Source organism: Adiantum capillus-veneris, chromosome 10 (assembly GCF_014529385.1).
Source record: "Adiantum capillus-veneris isolate H3 chromosome 10, ASM1452938v2, whole genome shotgun sequence".
NCBI classification, from domain to species: Eukaryota; Viridiplantae; Streptophyta; class Polypodiopsida; order Polypodiales; family Pteridaceae; genus Adiantum; species Adiantum capillus-veneris.
In genome coordinates, this window is record NC_140940.1 from 91021609 (window position 1) to 91043788 (window position 22180).

Below are 22180 nucleotides of genomic sequence, written 5' to 3' on the forward strand. Positions count from 1 at the left end.
ACTTGCACCTAAACATGCTCTTTATTCTTGGAAGAACGATTGAAAAGTGTCGTAGAATCTTTGCAGGGATAAATTTTCCTTGTGTATCCTCTCTATACCTATTTGATCCACATTTGGGACACTGTTCCAAATTCTCATACTCATTTCAAAAGAGTACACAATCATTAGGACATCCATGGATTTTATTATAATCCATCCCCAAATTTGTAAGAAGTTGTTTGGTAGCAGGTCAAGTAGGAGACATGTGATTGTCTTCTGACAAAATCTGCTTGTTGAGAAATCTGTCAATACCACTTAAACAATTTAAACAAGAAATTTGTGTTGAGGATAACTTGGAATTTCATATATTTGCCTGAAAAGCTCTATGAAACTCATGTTAGACCAACTATAAAAAGGTTGTAGGTTAATCATTGCGAAAGTTGTACGAAGAACATAAATTTTGGCACCATTCTAAAGAGGCATGCAGGCAGGAGTTTACATCATCTCTCCTTTCTCTTTGTTGTTCTCATGCCATCAATGTGGATGGGATGATTGAATTTGAGAGACATTTTTTTCTTGAAGATTTCTCCACCTTGGATTTCAATGATGGGTCCATGTCAAAGAAGACATCCAACATTTCTTCCATCTCAACTTGTTGGAATGTTGCATCAAGTGTTGGAGGGGTAGACTGCACCGGTGGTGGTTCATTTGATATTTTCCTCCTTTGTTGAGTCCCTTGATGAAATTGGAGCAATATCTAAGAGTGGGGGTTGACCTCTTGTCTCCTTACTATGAGATTGATAACGAAGTCAACATGAAAACGTAGTAAGTTGGGGCTTTGGAAGACATGGTCACTTTGAACGTGATTGTCCAGACAGGAAGCAGCATAAAAATTATGAAACTACTAGCAAGAATTCAGATGAGCCCGAGAGGCTATTTGTGGTGCAGCACATGCTAAATACTATGTTTGGCAAAATCTAGTGATAATGTCTGGTATGTGGATTCTGGTGCATCAAACCACATGACCATCCATGGTGAATGGTTTAAGGAAATGTAGACTTTACAAAGTCCTAGCTATGTAGAAACCAAGGATGATATTGCACATCATACTATGCATACAAGAAATGTATGCATCATTGTATATGATAGATGGTAAACTGAAGTACCTGGCTCATGTACTACATGTACCCAACATTACAAAGAACCTAGTTTTTGTTGGGCATATGGTTGAGCAAGGTTTAAAGGCCAGGTTTAATTTCAATGGTCTCTTTGTCAAAGAACATAAGAAGGATGGAAGGCTGGTTGCACAAGGAAAGAAAGTGGGCAGAATGTTTTCTTTGGATGTAAATGTGTCTGAGGTGAATGTTGCCATGTTTGCAGGTGAATGTTGCCATGTTTGCACGAGGTGCAGGTGTTGTTACAGATATAGAGATTTGGCACAAATGTAGTGTCATGTAAATTTTCATAGGCCTAAAATGATGCATACTAAAGAGATGGTTACATGTTTACCTATATTTTAAGTTACTGAAATACACAAAGTATATGAAGCTTGTTAATATGGAAAGCAGGCAAAAGCATCCTTTCCTCATGATAAGCATGTAAGCAAGAATGCTTGGATTTAGTGCATACAGATGTATGGGGTCCAACAAAGACTGCATCTATGGGCGAGCTTCATTATGATCATACGAGGAAGGTATGGGTCTACTTCATGAAGCAGAAGAGTGAGGTGTTTATGCATTTTCAAAATTTCAAAGTTATGATTGAAAAACAAACTGGAAAACATATAAAGTGCATGAGATCAAATGGAGGGGGAGAATACTTCTCCAATGACTTTGATGGGGGCTTTTCACAAGCCAAGCTCCCATACCCCTCTTCTCTCGTCCCCACCCCATGAAAACCCCCTCTTAGGGAGGGAGTGATAAAAGGCATTGGAAAAAAGTAAGAAAAATAAAGTATGATTATGTAAATATATGAGATAGGTAAAATAGGCCACCTCATGCCTGCGGGGCAGCCCATCCCCACCTTGCCTCCTTTTTCTTCACTGATGCCCCACCGTGTGTCCCTTTTCCTCTCCTCCACTCAAAAGGTCAACCCCCTCTCTCTTCCTCTTGTCCTTTCTCCTTTCTCTCTCCCCTCAAGCTACCCCACCTCTCACCAATAATGCATTCTAACTCACCAATAATGCACCCTAACTCACATGCAACTTACCCTATCTTCCAAAATAGTATACCCCACCCCCCCTTTCTCTCTCCTATCATATCCCATGACCCAAATACCCCCCTCTCTCTCTAAAGGGCGCCATGTCTCTTGTCTTGTAGCTAAATAACCTTCCCCACACTCACACACACTCAGTTTCACTGAAAAAAGGTGCCCACAGACCCATCCCCACCCGATGGTTACCTGATTTTTCTTGTGTTCACACACATCTGCACACAGATTCACCTCTGAACACACTCCCCTCTCTCCCCTCTTGTAATTACTTTCTTCTCCATGTCACCTCTCACTTTTTTTCATCAACCCATCTCTCTCTCTTAGTCTCTCTCTCATGAGACTGCTGTTCTGGCACATATACACACAGCCAGACAAGTGGGGCCCACAGTCACATGGCCTATGTAGATAATGATTTCTTCATTTCTAAATTCTAGAATTTCTCCCCCCTCCTCCCCTATATAAAGAGGGGTCACCATCACTCTAAACATACACAACATCACCAAAGAACACACTATGCACTATGTGTGCCTAGTGCACACACACACACCCACACCATCACCATCACCATCACCATCACCGCAATCACCATGCTTGTCTTGAGCATGACCTCTACACCCTTGGCTATGGAAGATGAAGGGAAACTAAATGAAGGATGATGGCCATAATCCTCGTGCGAGTCTTCGCCATCAACTCCCACCTATCCGCCATGTGCTCTACCACTCTCTCCCTTCTCATTCCCCTACCCTATGCTCCCCATTTCATCGCCTAATTCTCTAAATAAAGCTTGAGGTTTTGTGAGTATGTTTTCTTGCAATGTTTTGCCCATGTGAGGTGTGCGGAATCGCCACCTAGTCTTGTGTTTTGGAGTGAGCTTGTGTATGTGTGAAGGGTGTGCGGATTCGCCATCCTTTTGTGGTGCCTAAGTACTAAGCCGCTATACCCCTTCCCTCACTCTCTCTCTCTCTCTCTCTCTCTCTCTCTCTTGATCTCATTCCCTTTCCTCTTCATCATTACTCCCAAGCATCCATCTCTCTTGGATGAAAACTTTGTTATGGTGGTGTGTTGTTTGCGTCCTAGCCGCTGAAGCTAGGTGGTGCCCCCTATTTGCTTTACCGTGACAGGCTCGAGGCGCGCCATTCGGTCCCCGGTGTTTTAGAGGTCGTCGGGGGTTCGGGGTTCGCTTTGCTCCCGTCATTTGGTGCCCCCACTGAGGATCTTTTCATGAAACCCTTCAGTTTACAAGACTGAAACCCCTAAACTATTGTGAATGGATGAATGGCTAGCAGGATTTGCTAATTCGACGACAGAAGAAGAAGATCTCCAAGCACAACTAGATGAACTCCGCATCTCCATTGAAGCTCGAGTGCCCGGCGTAACGGTAATCGATTTGCAGTGGGAGAGTCAACCAACACGCCAAACCCAGTGGATATACATAGGCCAAGTGCCAAGAAGAAGAAGGAGAAGGTCAAAACCATGTCCGCAACCTACAACCAACCCACAACAACAAAATGGAAGGAGCTCTACACAATAGAGAATCAACACTATTCTACTTTGAGAATCGAGTAACTCAAGTCACCGAGGTAATTATCACAGTCAGTTTTCAAGTCGCACCTGATGCTGCAGCACAGATAACGAAATCATTGGCTCACACTCTCACTAGAGAAACTAAGGATCTACTGAGTTTGTTTCAAGAAAGAACACCACCCTCTCCCACAAGCTTGGACAGTGACTAAGCACCTCTAAGCTTCACATGAATCAGTACAACCTACCTCAAGACAGATCACACATACCAACACGTGTACGCTCAATCAAGGTAATACTGGACTTGAAGGCTCACTACCAGCACGTCATTGACACCATGCTGGGTGGGGAGCCATGTGCTCCATGATGAACTCCATAATCCAAATGGATGCACTCCATCCATTGCTAAACCAAAACGGACACGATGAGGTTCTTCTTTTAATGCAGGATATCTTTTTTCTATGTGCTTTTATGCAAGAGAATCACCAGACACCTGCATCACATCATCTGTGGATCTAGTGTTTTCATGCCATATCATCAAAACTACTATAGACTTGCACCTAAACATGCTCTTTATTCTTGGAAGAACGATTGAAAAGTGTTGTAGAATCTTTGCAGGGATAAATTTTCCTTGTGTATCCTCTCTATACCTATTTGATCCACATTTGGGACACTGTTCCAAATTCTCATACTCATTTCAAAAGAGTACACAATCATTAGGACATCCATGGATTTTATTATAATCCATCCCCAAATTTGTAAGAAGTTGTTTGGTAGCAGGTCAAGTAGGAGACATGTGATTGTCTTCTGACAAAATCTGCTTGTTGAGAAATCTGTCAATACCACTTAAACAATTTAAACAAGAAATTTGTGTTGAGGATAACTTGGAATTTCATATATTTGCCTGAAAAGCTCTATGAAACTCATGTTAGACCAACTATAAAAAGGTTGTAGGTTAATCATTGCGAAAGTTGTACGAAGAACATAAATTTTGGCACCATTCTAAAGAGGCATGCAGGCAGGAGTTTACATCATCTCTCCTTTCTCTTTGTTGTTCTCATGCCATCAATGTGGATGGGATGATTGAATTTGAGAGACATTTTTTTCTTGAAGATTTCTCCACCTTGGATTTCAATGATGGGTCCATGTCAAAGAAGACATCCAACATTTCTTCCATCTCAACTTGTTGGAATGTTGCATCAAGTGTTGGAGGGGTAGACTGCACCGGTGGTGGTTCATTTGATATTTGCCTCCTTTGTTGAGTCCCTTGATGAAATTGGAGCAATATCTAAGAGTGAGGGTTGACCTCTTGTCTCCTTACTATGAGATTGATAACGAAGTCAACATGAAAACGTAGTAAGTTGGGGCTTTGGAAGACATGGTCACTTTGAACGTGATTGTCCAGACAGGAAGCAGCATAAAAATTATGAAACTACTAGCAGGAATTCAGATGAGCCCGAGAGGCTATTTGTGGTGCAGCACATGCTAAATACTATGTTTGGCAAAATCTAGTGATAATGTCTGGTATGTGGATTCTGGTGCATCAAACCACATGACCATCCATGGTGAATGGTTTAAGGAAATGTAGACTTTACAAAGTCCTAGCTATGTAGAAACCAAGGATGATATTGCACATCATACTATGCATACAAGAAATGTATGCATCATTGTATATGATAGATGGTAAACTGAAGTACCTGGCTCATGTACTACATGTACCCAACATTACAAAGAACCTAGTTTTTGTTGGGCATATGGTTGAGCAAGGTTTAAAGGCCAGGTTTAATTTCAATGGTCTCTTTGTCAAAGAACATAAGAAGGATGGAAGGCTGGTTGCACAAGGAAAGAAAGTGGGCAGAATGTTTTCTTTGGATGTAAATGTGTCTGAGGTGAATGTTGCCATGTTTGCAGGTGAATGTTGCCATGTTTGCACGAGGTGCAGGTGTTGTTACAGATATAGAGATTTGGCACAAATGTAGTGTCATGTAAATTTTCATAGGCCTAAAATGATGCATACTAAAGAGATGGTTACATGTTTACCTATATTTTAAGTTACTGAAATACACAAAGTATATGAAGCTTGTTAATATGGAAAGCAGGCAAAAGCATCCTTTCCTCATGATAAGCATGTAAGCAAGAATGCTTGGATTTAGTGCATACAAATGTATGGGGTCCGACAAAGACTGCATCTATGGGCGAGCTTCATTATGATCATACGAGGAAGGTATGGGTCTACTTCATGAAGCAGAAGAGTGAGGTGTTTATGCATTTTCAAAATTTCAAAGTTATGATTGAAAAACAAACTGGAAAACATATAAAGTGCATGAGATCAAATGGAGGGGGAGAATACTTCTCCAATGACTTTGATGGGGGCTTTTCACAAGCCAAGCTCCCATACCGGTCTTCTCTCGTCCCCACCCCATGAAAACCCCCTCTTAGGGAGGGAGTGATAAAAGGCATTGGAAAAAAGTAAGAAAAATAAAGTATGATTATGTAAATATATGAGATAGGTAAAATAGGCCACCTCATGCCTGCGGGGCAGCCCATCCCCACCTTGCCTCCTTTTTCTTCACTGATGCCCCGCCGTGTGTCCCTTTTCCTCTCCTCCACTCAAAAGGTCAACCCCCTCTCTCTTCCTCTTGTCCTTTCTCCTTTCTCTCTCCCCTCAAGCTACCCCACCTCTCACCAATAATGCATTCTAACTCACCAATAATGCACCCTAACTCACATGCAACTTACCCTATCTTCCAAAATAGTATACCCCACCCCCCCTTTCTCTCTCCTATCATATCCCATGACCCAAATACCCCCCTCTCTCTCTAAAGGGCGCCATGTCTCTTGTCTTGTAGCTAAATAACCTTCCCCACACTCACACACACTCAGTTTCACTGAAAAAAGGTGCCCACAGACCCATCCCCACCCGATGGTTACCTGATTTTTCTTGTGTTCACACACATCTGCACACAGATTCACCTCTGAACACACTCCCCTCTCTCCCCTCTTGTAATTACTTTCTTCTCCATGTCACCTCTCACTTTTTTTCATCAACCCATCTCTCTCTCTTAGTCTCTCTCTCATGAGACTGCTGTTCTGGCACATATACACACAGCCAGACAAGTGGGGCCCACAGTCACATGGCCTATGTAGATAATGATTTCTTCATTTCTAAATTCTAGAATTTCTCCCCCCTCCTCCCCTATATAAAGAGGGGTCACCATCACTCTAAACATACACAACATCACCAAAGAACACACTATGCACTATGTGTGCCTAGTGCACACACACACACCCACACCATCACCATCACCATCACCATCACCTCAATCACCATGCTTGTCTTGAGCATGACCTCTACACCCTTGGCTATGGAAGATGAAGGGAAACTAAATGAAGGATGATGGCCATAATCCTCGTGCGAGTCTTCGCCATCAACTCCCACCTATCCGCCATGTGCTCTACCACTCTCTCCCTTCTCATTCCCCTACCCTATGCTCCCCATTTCATCGCCTAATTCTCTAAATAAAGCTTGAGGTTTTGTGAGTATGTTTTCTTGCAATGTTTTGCCCATGTGAGGTGTGCGGAATCGCCACCTAGTCTTGTGTTTTGGAGTGAGCTTGTGTATGTGTGAAGGGTGTGCGGATTCGCCATCCTTTTGTGGTGCCTAAGTACTAAGTTGCTATACCCCTTCCCTCACTCTCTCTCTCTCTCTCTCTCTCTCTCTCTCTCTCTCTCTCTCTCTCTCTCTCTCTCTCTCTCTCTCTCTCTCGATCTCATTCCCTTTCCTCTTCATCATTACTCCCAAGCATCCATCTCTCTTGGATGAAAAATTTGTTATGGTGGTGTGTTGTTTGCGTCCTAGCCGCTGAAGCTAGGTGGTGCCCCCTATTTGCTTTACCGTGACAGGCTCGAGGCGCGCCATTCGGTCCCCGGTGTTTTAGAGGTCGTCGGGGGTTCGGGGTTTGCTTTGCTCCCGTCATTTGTTGCCCCCACTGAGGATCTTTTCATGAAACCCTTCAGTTTACAAGACTGAAACCCCTAAACTATTGTGAATGGATGAATGGCTAGCAGGATTTGCTAATTCGACGACAGAAGAAGAAGATCTCCAAGCACAACTAGATGAACTCCGCATCTCCATTGAAGCTCGAGTGCCCGGCGTAACGGTAATCGATTTGCAGTGGGAGAGTCAACCAACACGCCAAACCTAGTGGATATACATAGGCCAAGTGCCAAGAAGAAGAAGGAGAAGGTCAAAACCATGTCCGCAACCTACAACCAACCCACAACAACAAAATGGAAGGAGCTCTACACAATAGAGAATCAACACTATTCTACTTTGAGAATCGAGTAACTCAAGTCACCGAGGTAATTATCACAGTCAGTTTTCAAGTCGCACCTGATGCTGCAGCACAGATAACGAAATCATTGGCTCACACTCTCACTAGAGAAACTAGGGATCTACTGAGTTTGTTTCAGGAAAGAACACCACCCTCTCCCACAAGCTTGGACAGTGACTAAGCACCTCTAAGCTTCACATGAATCAGTACAACCTACCTCAAGACAGATCACACATACCAACACGTGTACGCTCAATCAAGGTAATACTGGACTTGAAGGCTCACTACCAGCACGTCATTGACACCATGCTGGGTGGGGAGCGGTTTTTGGAGGTTCTGGCATCAGATCAACCATTTGTCTTACCTTTGGTACAAGGCAATGTACCGTTTGATGTTTTAATCTATGTCCTAGTATAAGAGGGTATACACGCCTCCTTGTAAAGAAGAAAAAAACTTTTGCAAGTTAAGCAGTGTGTCTTTCTAGCTCTCTCTCAGTAATCATGGCAAGTGTAGCATTTCCAACATTTAAAGGAAAGAAGGGGGAGGATTTGGTAACAGACTTCCTAGATGACTTTGAAGTAGCATGTGTAGTGAGCAACAAAGATACGGATGAATCCCGGGTTAGAATCTTTAAGCATCTCATGAAGCTAGAAGCTAGATCATGGTACAATGCACTTCCACAAGAAACCAAGGATGACTGGGAACCCTTAAAAACCGCTTTTAAGAGGCGCTTTGGGGGAGGTACCACTTCAGAAAATTTGTGGGACAAGTTGAGAGACTTGAAGCAGGAGGGTCTTTTAGAATATGCCACCTATGAGTCCAAATTTGTGGATTTGTGGGAACAGTGGGTTGAGTCACTGGCAAGGGGGGAAGCCGCACCCTATTTCCTAAAAAAAGATCGGTTCACGCATGGCTTATGGCCGCTTCTCAAGGAGAAGGTGAAAGGTAGATTCCCGGCTACGTACGAGTTAGCCGTTGAGATTGCTCGCCTTAAGGACAAGAAGCTGCGAATGAAAGCCAAAAAAACCAAGTCAACAGAAGCAGGAACATCGCGTCGACCAGCAACTACGACAACCACCATACCACCACCATCGGCTCTTGGGGTAAGAGATGACCAACAAGATATGTTGGCCCATATTACTGACCAACTATAGAATTTGTCTGTCCACTTAATACAGCAAGGGAGGAGTCAAGAAAGAGATCAAGACCCTGGAAGAGCACGACGACAAAACAGGGAGTATCACTACTACAACTACGGAGAAGATGGTCACGGTATGTACTACTGTCCCAAACCACAACAAAACTATAATAGAGAAGGTAGGAGGAACCAATTGTCACCCCCTAGAGAAAGAACACCCCCACCCCAAGCACCAGCCCCACCAACACAAATTCTACGTCCGCCACAATCACCACTTACAATCATCCTACACCCACCACCAATTGGTACCCGCACACCAAGTATCATTGGTCTTGTAGAAGAGGTCAAAATGAGTGTAACAGAAGAAGGATCAAGTAAGAAGACTATTCAAAGAACTCAAGCAGTGGAACAAGAGGTTAAAGAATCAAAAGATGCTACCCAGGTGGGGGAGGTAAGTCAAGAAAATTGTGTTACAAATGTGAGTACATCTTTAACCTTGAATGAAATAGGCACCAAAGCGATCAATCGACAGCATTGGGCAGTAAGGATAAGAAGGTGTAAAGTGTTGACTAGGCCTCGTCAGAGTAAGAGGAATGCAAAGGTCATGAAAGATACAAGAGAAGAGGAAGACCAGCCTACTAGCAAGGCTTTGCAGAAGGTGGGCAACATATCAAGCAAAGGGGAGGGCTTTGAAAACGGAAGCATGTGCACCAGCATGGACCCAGGACAGTGTAGCAAGCTAAAGGAATCTTGCATCAAGGCAGTTTCACTTGAGGACCATAACGAAGAGGTAAGTATGACTGAAGGTTTGGAGTTGGATATTGCTCCAGAGGCTTGGGAGCCGAGCAATACTTTATTGTGTAGTGTTATAGACTTGGAGATGGGTAATGCCTTTAGTCTATTGAAGGGTGTTATAAACTTGGAGATGGGTAATGCCTCCAATTTATGTGAGGGTGTCCAGAGTAAGTTTGATTATCAATATTTTGCCAACCTTTTAAGGATGTTCCAAACTCCTCCACAACACAGCATTGTGTTTGCATGGGATACATCAGACCTATGGCTATGGCTAGCCGCTATGACATATAGAGATAAGATCAGCATGGAGATAAAAGCTAAGGAGCCATGGATAGACAAAAGCTGATAGAATGCAAGAATGAAGACCTCAGTCGCAATTTGGCACAATTTTTTACAAATAGTGCATCCTCTCTTTGGAGAAAGGTAAGTGGATTACGCTTGTATTTAAGCCGCAAGGTAGGTGGCTTGCTATTAGCATCAGTAAAGGAAGCTGACATGTTTGAGCACACCCAAAAGAAGCATGATATGCTTGCAGTTTTTTCTAGTCATGGTAGTAAGAAGGATTCTGAAGAAAACTTGAGCTCACCACACCAACAAGGTGGCCATATATGGTGGATTCTTGGTACACTCTTGGGAATCATAATTTTCGGTTCTGTCTTTGCAGGAGCCAAGATGCTCATTTCCCCTCTCGCTACTGGTGGTTACAAATTTGGTCCAATTTGGCATGCAAATTTTATTGTTCGGACATTGCAGACAATGATCCTATTTTTCACTCGAGATCCAGGAGGACACTGGCACAAAGTTCTGGAAGCCATGGGCTTCCCCTTTAATCAACCGACACTATTCCAAGGAACAAGCTATCACCCGGACCTATTACAGATTCATGAATATCCTAGAAATCTCACTAATGGCCAAATGGAATGGATAGTTTAGAAGGAAACTCGATATCGGATCCTACAGCTAAGCGGAAGAAGAAACAGATGAGCTAGAGACATGAATGCCTCTAGCCAAAAGGGGAGGGCTAATGATGGGGGCTTTTCACAAGCCAAGCTCCCATACCCCTCTTCTCTCGTCCCCACCCCATGAAAACCCCCTCTTAGGGAGGGAGTGATAAAAGGCATTGGAAAAAAGTAAGAAAAATAAAGTATGATTATGTAAATATATGAGATAGGTAAAATAGGCCACCTCATGCCTGCGGGGCAGCCCATCCCCACCTTGCCTCCTTTTTCTTCACTGATGCCCCGCCGTGTGTCCCTTTTCCTCTCCTCCACTCAAAAGGTCAACCCCCTCTCTCTTCCTCTTGTCCTTTCTCCTTTCTCTCTCCCCTCAAGCTACCCCACCTCTCACCAATAATGCATTCTAACTCACCAATAATGCACCCTAACTCACATGCAACTTACCCTATCTTCCAAAATAGTATACCCCACCCCCCCTTTCTCTCTCCTATCATATCCCATGACCCAAATACCCCCCTCTCTCTCTAAAGGGCGCCATGTCTCTTGTCTTGTAGCTAAATAACCTTCCCCACACTCACACACACTCAGTTTCACTGAAAAAAGGTGCCCACAGACCCATCCCCACCCGATGGTTACCTGATTTTTCTTGTGTTCACACACATCTGCACACAGATTCACCTCTGAACACACTCCCCTCTCTCCCCTCTTGTAATTACTTTCTTCTCCATGTCACCTCTCACTTTTTTTCATCAACCCATCTCTCTCTCTTAGTCTCTCTCTCATGAGACTGCTGTTCTGGCACATATACACACAGCCAGACAAGTGGGGCCCACAGTCACATGGCCTATGTAGATAATGATTTCTTCATTTCTAAATTCTAGAATTTCTCCCCCCTCCTCCCCTATATAAAGAGGGGTCACCATCACTCTAAACATACACAACATCACCAAAGAACACACTATGCACTATGTGTGCCTAGTGCACACACACACACCCACACCATCACCATCACCATCACCGCAATCACCATGCTTGTCTTGAGCATGACCTCTACACCCTTGGCTATGGAAGATGAAGGGAAAATAAATGAAGGATGATGGCCATAATCCTCGTGCGAGTCTTCGCCATCAACTCCCACCTATCCGCCATGTGCTCTACCACTCTCTCCCTTCTCATTCCCCTACCCTATGCTCCCCATTTCATCGCCTAATTCTCTAAATAAAGCTTGAGGTTTTGTGAGTATGTTTTCTTGCAATGTTTTGCCCATGTGAGGTGTGCGGAATCGCCACCTAGTCTTGTGTTTTGGAGTGAGCTTGTGTATGTGTGAAGGGTGTGTGGATTCGCCATCCTTTTGTGGTGCCTAAGTACTAAGCCGCTATACCCCTTCCCTCACTCTCTCTCTCTCTCTCTCTCTCTCTCTCTCTCTCTCTCTCTCTCTCTCTCTCTCTCTCTCGATCTCATTCCCTTTCCTCTTCATCATTACTCCCAAGCATCCATCTCTCTTGGATGAAAAATTTGTTATGGTGGTGTGTTGTTTGCGTCCTAGCCGCTGAAGCTAGGTGGTGCCCCCTGTTTGCTTTACCGTGACAGGCTCGAGGCGCGCCATTCGGTCCCCGGTGTTTTAGAGGCCGTCGGGGTTCGGGGTTCGCTTTGCTCCCGTCAACTTCAATGGTTTTCTGAAAAAGCATGAAATTCAAAGGTAATTTCATGCAGGTATACTCTGTAGCAAACGGTATTGCTAAGCGAAAGAAAAGGCACATTGCAGAAGTGGCTAGAGAATTGAATGACAAGAACATGTCTCATTGTGGGGATGAGGCTGTTGCTACGTGTCTACATTATGAATGGGCCCCCTACTGCTGCAGTACATGATATAACACATGAAGAAAAGTTTAGTGGTGGAAAACCAAATGTATCATATTTTAAAGTGTTCGTATGTATTTCTTATGTGCATGTGTCGGATGAGCTAAGAAGTAAGCTTGATCCAAAAGAAGAAAAATGTGTGTTTGTTGGCTATTTCCTTGAGCAGAAAGGATACAAGTGTTACAACCCTGTCACGGGTAAAGTGAGGGTGCGCAAGGATGACGTTTTTAATGAATGGCAAGTTGGTATGCTGATATACAAGATGATTTGGAGATTGATTTAAGAGAGAATGTGGCTGCAAAAAACACAAGTGCGCAGTCACAAATTTTGAGTGGGCCGCAAGAGTCCTCTAGTACAAGTCATGGTGAGAATCCATGGAGTGGCAGGTTACGTAAAAAATTGAGTCCTACGAACTCTTCAAGTGTATCAAGGAAAGGAAAGGAAAGGAAAAAGTTGAAGATGCCCCTAAGTTCCCAAACTTGAGTCCTAGTTATGATGATGGCGATAACAATGGTTCTAAGCAGAGTTTGGATGAGGAGTTTGACATACAATCTGTGAAGACTCCGAGTGCAAGAAGAATGCAAGCAAGGAATAAGGCACCTGGAAGTGATCCTAGACCACGCAAGTCAAAAAGAGCAAGAAATCCTGTGCAGAGATTGACTTATGACAGTTATGTGGCTTGTCATTGCGCATTTATAGCGAAGATTATAGAGGAAGTAGAACCCACATGTTTTGAGGATGCTATCAAGGATGAAAAATGGCAGCAAGCTATGGATGCACTTGATGCAAATGGAACATGGGAATTGGTGCCATTAGCAACGGATAAGAAGGCAACTAGATGTAAGTAGGTTTAGAAAATAAAGCATAATGATGATGGTAGTGTGAGCAGGTACAAGGCTTGACTTGTGGCCAAAGGTTATGCACAGACTTATGGGACTGATTATGAGAAAACATTCAGCCCTGTAGCTAAGATGGCTACCGTTTGTCTGTTTATTGCAATGGCTTCCGCATTAAAATGGATGTTGAGATAAATGGATGTAAAGAATGCATTTTTGAATGGAGACTTGGAGGAAACTGTGTATATGGAGCAGCCACAAGGTTATGAAAATATGAGGCTATGTGACCTTGTATGCAGGTTAAAGAAAGCATTGTATGGATTGAAGCAAGAACCTAGAGCTTGGTATGAGAGGATTGTGGAATTCCTCATTTCATTAGGCTTTGAGATGTCTCATGCAGACCATTCATTGTATGTGCAAAAGAATGAGGCAGGAATTGTGGTAATAAGTATCTATGTGGGTGATTTGATTGTTGGAGGTGATAATGCAGCTTAATTAGAAGGCGTGCAGGTTCTACTTATGCAAGAGTTTGACATGAAAGACTTGGGAGACTTGCAGTATTTCTGGTGCATTGAAATTATTCGCACACAAGAAAATGTATGGCTGTCACAAAGGCAATATGCTTTGGATATGTTGAAAAGGTATGGTATGGCTAATTGTAATCCAATTGCAATTCTCTTAGATCATACTTTGAAGTTGGGAAATGATGCAAGTCAAGTGCTTCATAATGCTACCATGTGCAGGAAGATTGTGGGTAGCTTGATCTACTTGACTATCTCACATCCATACTTAAGCTACACATTTGGATTGGTGAGTCAGTTTATGCAATCTCCCAAGAAATCACACTTGGATGCAGTGAGGCGTACTTTGCGCTATGTGAGTGCTACTTTGAACTATGCACTCTTTTACAGGCCTAATGTGGAATTGCAGCTCTATGGCTACACAGATGCAGATTGGGTTGGTAGTGCATAGGATCACAAGTCTACAAGCAGATTCATGTTTTCACTTGGGAGTGTTTCTATCACATGGAGCAGCAAGAAGAAACCTACAGTTGCTCTTTTGAGTACAGAGATAGAGTACAGGGATGCTGCAGTGGCGGCATGTGAAGTAGCATGGTTGAAATTGCTACTTCATGATTTGGAGTATAGGTACATAGGTCGGTTGTCATTTATTGTGATAACCTTAGCAGCATACAATTGGCACACGAAACCCAGTGTTTCATGCCAGGACGAAGCACATTGAGGTGCACTACCACTTCACCAGAGAGAGGGTCTTAGCAAGTGACATCGACCTGGAGTACGTGGCAACAGATGAGCAGGTTGCAGATATCTTCACGAAGGCCCTTGGAGCGGCAAAGCTAGGATGATTTCGAGTGATTCTTGACATATGAGAGATGGCGGTGGTCTTGAGGGGGAGTGTTAAGATGTCAAGCTCAACATGTACAACTCTTGGATGACTACCACCAACAGTCATCATCAAAGCACCTTGGTGGATCTTTTGCCTCCATCTTTGTGTGTGTGTGTGTGTGTGTGTGTGTGTGTGTGTGTGTGTGTGTGTGTGTGTGTGTGTGTGTGTGTGCGCGTGTGTGTGTGTGCGCGCGCGCGCACATGTGTGATTGTAAGATCTCAAGCTCTCTGCTTCTCTATCTCTTGACAGCTGAGGCTCAAAAAGAATCTGGACGAGTTTGTTCACAGTTTCTTAGCACTAGGTCTCCTACAACCTCTACCCATACACTCCCATTCTTGGGAAAGCATCGCTATGGATTTTATTTTTTATCTTCCCAAGACTTAAAGTGGACATGATGGTATTTGAGACAGTCATCGTCTGATTCAGTAAGCAAGCGAACTTCATTCCGGTAAAGAAGACAGTTAAGCCCGATCATTTGGAGAAATTGTTTGTCTCATCGATTTTTTGATTAGATGGTATACCTGAGTCCATTGTTTCAGGCAGAGATCCCCGATTCACTAGTTTATTTGGAGGAAAATATGGGGAGAACATTGGCACGCGGTTGTAGTTCTCATCCTTGTTCCACCCACAGACAGACGGGCAATCTGAGATAGCCAATTCAGTGGTTTTGGATTTGTTAAAGTCTTATATTTCGGATCAGACGACTCAATGGGAAAATTAATTGCGCTTGGTGGAGTTTGCCTACAACAACACAGTTCATTCGTCAACGAGGAAGACACCATTTGAGGTAATCGAGGGTGCTAGGAAGATTCCACCATTTCTAAGCACCAAAGATAAGATTTTTGACGCAGATCAAAGTACAGTCGAGATTTGGACAATGCTTTATCCAAGGTGCACGAGGCTCTTGAGAAATCCCAAGCACTACATAAGAAGGCTGCAGACAAGCATCGGCAAGACTTGCAGTTGAAGGAAGACGATTGGGTGCTTTTACGGTTTGAGAAGGCACGCCTAAAGAAACAAAAGGGTAAGGAGCGTCTTTTTCCAAAGCTGAGTATGTGATACTATGGCCCTTTCCAGATTCAAGAGAAAATCAATGATGTATCTTTTAGATTGAAGTTGTCAGATACTTGGAAGATTCACAATGCATTTCATGTGAGCCTTAGTTGAAACTTTTCAAAGGTGAGGTGCTAGTGAACAAGGAGCTTGAGAAGCAACCTAAAGTGGAAGAAAGCGAGGAGATTCTCGTTCCAGAACAGATGCTGGCTCACAAGGAAAGGAAAGTAAAAGGTAAAGTGATACGGAAGTTCTTAGTTAAATTCAAGAACTATCTGGCATTGGATGGAGGGGGAGGACCTAGCAAATACTCCTCAGGTACTGGAACTTTACCTTGAGGCTTTCGTTCTAGCTTTGACTATTTCGAGAGATCTCGGAGATCAACAGGTTGAATCTGGTGCAGACGGGACACCGCAATAGGGGAGTTACTTCGCTCCTTTGTCACAGGTTACTTAGATGGAATAAAGTCACAAATATTCCTTTGGATTTCACGGATACTGATGGGGCTGACAGTATTCTGCTATATGAATTTACGAAAGAAGTATTTCGGAATGGAAATTCTTGAAATGAATTTGTTACGTGTGCTCTCTCATGTGAGTAGTGTTTGAGTGCATGTTTGAAAGATGAAATGACTGCAACATGTTGCTCTTGTTTTCCGGAGAAATAAGATGTAGATGATAGTAACAAGATTTAGTCAATTGAGACATTTGTGAGAGATCAATGACATATCTAGATGTGATTGCTAAATACGTTGCCACAGATCATAATAAGATCTAGATTAATTTGGCGGATCTAGATGTGATGCTAAATACGTTGTCGTAGATCATGATTCTCATCCAAGATCTCAATGGAAGTAGTGATGTGAATGTGATTTGAATGTTAAGTGAATGTCGTCTTTGTGGAAGCGTTGGATATGTGTTGGCTAGTGCATCAGTGCTTAGAGTTAGTGTCTATTTGACTAGTTTCTAATTTATGTCGGTTTTACAAGCGTAATCGAGGGCGATTACAATTCTTTCAAGAGGGGGGTATGTCACAAAGTGATGATGTGGCATTCCCAACTTATGGGGTCTCGTTCGACAAGGCCTAGGGGACACTAGAGTGATAAAATAAAGCAAGGACCAAAAATTGTGTGGACTGTACGTGGCATAATGTACGGATTTTCATAAAATACGAAAGATTTCTGATGTGGCACGACGTATGGATTTTTGCAAAACGTGTTGGCAGCTTTTGGCACAAGGGATTGGACCAGATGCTTTTGGGATCAATAGCTTTTAGAAACTGAAGCTTTTCTTGTATTGCTTTTGGGTCAGAGGCCTTCAAAAGGATTGCCAAGGCCTCTCTCCGTCAGATTGGCTTGGGAGCATAGAGCAAAGAGAGGACCTCGGACATTGTACTTTGCCAAGCATTAATATGAAAATAAATAGCGAAAGGGGCGCCAGACTTTGAGGCCATTCTCTCTGGGCACGGAACTATGCCAAGCCATGTCGTCTCTCAGTTGTGTTAAGCTTTTTTTCAATTTCTCTTTCGTGTCTTGTGGCAGATTCTTGACTTGGATTTCATGATATGCCTATGGTGATTCAAGCTTTTTAAAACGGACTTCTACTCTCTTTGAACATGCTCTATACAGTCTCATACACCATTAGTTATGTCATTGGAAATGTATGTAGTGTTGTCTTTGCATTTTGCGTTTTTTGTCTTTACAAGAGGATTGTATGCTATGAAGTTGCAAAAGGGTGCAGTGAAAGGAGAAATGAGTTGAATGAGTTAAATGGTGGAGTAATGTTGTGAGGCCCAGCTCTTGCCTTCACTTTATCCCCCTGTTATTCCATTCAAGGAAACTATTATTCCAGTGAAATGGCTCTGTTGGCCTTTCCAACAAAAACAACCTATCAAATGTTGATAAGAGGTTGCTTCAAAACCTAGAAGCATGTTGGAAAATGGAGCCATAAGCCCAAGTCTATGCCCACGTGTACCTGTGCGCACGGATGCATGTTGCATGCATGCACGGCATGTAAGCAAGCATCCATGTGTGGTGTGCACGTGCACACGCACGGGCATGGGCATGCAATTGTGAAGAAAATCAGCTCCAAGGTCTACTTATTGATGATAGCATACATGTAAGTTGTGTAAAGAACAAAAAGGGCGCACAATTTGTGATTGCTGATTCTGATTAGAAATCAGTACTTGCCGCGTAAAAAGAAAGCGTTGTAAAATTTTATCAAGCTTAGCTAGTCACACCTTTGGTTGATTCATACTCTGTTCTATTGGTAAAACAAAACTGTTTGATAGTAAAAGAACAGCAGCAGTGCTCCCTTCATCAAGCTCCAACACATAATCTGCAACATCCTTTGATAGATCTACGTAGTTTGGAGATTTACATGCAGAAAGCACTGCTATCCACACATCAACTATGGGTTGAACACAGATATTGCAGGCTAAAATTAGGGACACATCAAGATGCCCGGAACGACCTAGAAGATCTATGAGGCTCACATACAGCTCCATGGAAGGCATTATATTATGGTCTCTCTGCATAGATTCAAAGTACCCATAACCTTCCGCAACCAAACCCATATGACTACATGCCGAAATTATTGACACATAACTGATATGGTCAAACTCCGACTCCCAACACTTGGATTCCATTCTGCAGAAGACTTCCAAAGCCTCCTTTATAAGACCATGCTGAGCATACCCAATTATGAGTGCATTGCAGCAAACTCTGTCCTCCTCCATGTCCATACCCTCAAAGAGCTTGCATGCAGCCTCAATGATTCCACACTTTTCATACATGTCAAAGAGTATAGTTTGGACCTTATTGTCAGATTTGAACCGGGTTTCTATTATGCATGTCTGTATCTGCTTTCCATACTCAATCGCTGCTGTGTCAGCACATGCCTTGAGAACGATTATGAATGTAACATCATCAGGCTCTACCCCCTCTTGTAGCAGTTCAGAAAAGGCCATCAAGACTTCTTCGATGTTCCCATGCTGTACATATCCTGTAATAACTGCATTCCAAGATTTTATGTCTCGCTCTGATGACTCTTCGAAAACTTGGCATGCAATATCCAGTCTACCACATTTACTATACATGTCAACCATAGCATTTCTGATAGTGATATCGGCACCGAAGCCTGCTTTGTCAATGTAGGCTTGAACTTCTCCGGCACAGTCATACACCGCAAGGTTGGCACAGGCATTGATGACACCTAAAAAGGTGACCTTATCAGGCTGAACTTTCTCACGTTCCATTTCCCGAAACAAGCCAAGTGCTTCCTCACAGCAATCAAGCTGCACATATCCCGAAACCATAACATTCCAAGAGATGACGTCCCTTTTCTGCATTCTGTTGAAGACTGCACGGGCGTCACACGCCATTCCACATTTCAAATGCATGTCAATGAGAGCATTATGTATGATGGTAAGTTGACTACCACTCTCAACTACACAGGCATGGATCTGAACACCTAGTTCTGACAAACTAAGAAATGCACTCGCCTTAAGAACGTTGACTAGGGTAGCATCATCCCAATCTACTTTCATACCACCCATTTTTCCAAAGAGCAGCAGTGCCTCCTCGCAACATTCCTGTGCTATCAATACTGCAATCATCGAATTCCATACGACCACATCTCTCTCTTGAGTGTTGCTAAAAACGTTTTGAGCATCTGTCAAATTTCCACACTTGCCATACATGTCTTTAAGAGTGCTACTTAAAAACTTGTTTTTCTCCATTTGTGTTGCACAGATAAAACTATGAATTTCCTTACCTTCTTCTAAAGCTAAAACACTAGTCATGCTTTTAGACCACTTGCAAGAGTGAGAAAATCTGGCTTCACCATATCTCGCACCATCTTCTCCAACAGGTCAAGGGCTTCCTCACTGGACCCCTGCTGGACATATCCTGAAAGCATGGAGTTCCAAGTGACCACATCTCGAATAGGCATTCTTTCAAAGACCTGGCGAGAATGTGAGGGAGCCTCAAACCTAAAATACATGTTAATTAGACTATTGTAAAAGCAGAGACTCAAGTCATTATGGAAAGTAATCCCAGAGGCATGAATCTTCTTGATTTGATCAAGCCTTGCACATGCCTTCAGAACGGAAAAAAAAGAAAATCCATTACAGATCACGCCTTCTTGCTTCATGAGCTCCCAAAACTTGAAAGCCTTAATTGACTGGTTGAACTCCGCATAAGCTGAAATGATCAGATTCCATACAACAACGTCTCTGCTTCCCATAAATAGAAAAATCTGTAGTGCATCATCTAGGATCGCACATTTTGTATACATCTCTATAAGACTGCTGCCCACAAGGACGCTTGACTTCAATCCATACATTATTGCATAAGTGAAGCATCTTACCTTCTTTGGCTGCACTAAGGTTTCCACATGCCTTCAATACACTCAAAAAACAAATTTCATCAGGTTTAATACTCTTCATTTCCATCTCTGCAAAAAGTTTCAAAGCCACCTCAGAATGCTCGTGGTTTGCGAATGCTTCAATCATGATAGTCCATGTAAAGAGATCTCGATTTTGGGTTCTGTCAAACAATCTTTTTGCTTCAATAACATATCCACATTTCGCATAGAAATTGATAAGGGTATTTGTCAAACAAATATGGGGTTCAAGGAGATGCCTCACAATGTAATCATGCACTTGTTTTCCTTCAACGAACGCACTTCGATGCACACACAGCTGCAAGACGCATACATACATGTAATCATTAACCTGAAACCCTCTTTCATTAAGCATAGATACAGCCAACAATGCTTCCTTCAACGTTCCTTTTTTACAAAAGAGTTTAAGGGTGCTGAGCACGTTGTTCAGATTGTCAGATGTTTTACAAAGCTCATCTACGGTAACAATACCATCATTGCTGCAACCAGAAATTTCCTGTTTTTCAACCGATTTGTGATTTGAAATGGAGCCGCTAGATTCATCCAACACCTCTCCTACAAAACAGAAGGGTGTTCCCGTGCATAGTCTGCATGCGGGTGGTATGGGTGCACACAGGCGACCACCCAAGAAATGAAAGCATCCTTTCTGCAAGCATCTCTGTATGGACATACCTGGGCAACATCATCACTATATTATCATTCTCTCTGCTGTGTGTGAGATTGATCCATGTCGTGAGTGAATCTACCCTGGCCAGCATAGGGATTTGATCTAGGCAATTAAAGGAAGTGATACTGCTTCTGCCTTAGTAGCTATGGCAGATTTTCGAAAATTGCCCGTCCGCGCATCTCGAGCCTGCGATGGCGATGGCAAGCTCTTCTTCTTCTTTTCTCCCTCGAGGCTAGTTAAAGTTCAGCGAAAACTACCAAAATAAAACTAGTCTTTGCTTGGTGGGCCTTGCTATATAACATCTATAGAATACTTACGACATATGCAAATTCACATTTAGTATCTAGCAATGAAGAAACAAGAGCAAAACTAATTTGGCAAGGGCGGCGTTGCGTGAAAGGGATATACATTTGAAATAATGTTTATGGGAGGAGACAAAGTTAAATGCATCAATTATTCAAGATTATAGGGATAATTGCAGTTGAGATTATGTCCAAGCGAGGTTGTCTACTGATGAATGTTTTTTTCTCGCATACGTGCTATATGTAAATTCTTGCAAACGGAAAGTATTTCAAAAAGAAAATTTTCATCGAATGCTTGGTAGCATAGAAGGTGAATGTTGACTGTGTTTTGCCTTTCTTCTTTTGTAGTTATTATGAGTACAATGAATGAGGACAGCGATACATGTAACCTCACCTTCTTTGTTTTGTGCCATGTCATGTTGCACCGTTTGCCACACCGATTGTCAAGTCGGTGTTTTCAGTGATCATGCAACACATCCCAATTGCGATCAAATCTAGCTCATTGAACTTAGGCTCTAGGAGCCACTACTGAAGGACATTTATGTTACCCTCGTTCGTATTTTTTTCAACTTTTATAATGTTAGCTTGATTGTACAACCTATTCAAGGCCAGGTTTTTATAGTATTGGAAGTCTCATCTATGAGTACAAATTATCGAAGTAGAGTTGTTGATGTAGTCATGCATATGTGCTTCATCTATAATACATGTACCCAAGGTA

General features: G+C 42.8%; 1 pseudogene; it reads right to left on the bottom strand.

Moving 5' to 3' along the window:
* Nucleotides 1-17707: 17707 nt before the first annotated feature.
* On the bottom strand, nucleotides 17708-21433 carry LOC147449229 (pentatricopeptide repeat-containing protein At2g03380, mitochondrial-like; annotated as a pseudogene).
* Between the last annotated feature and the right edge of the window lie 747 nt (nucleotides 21434-22180).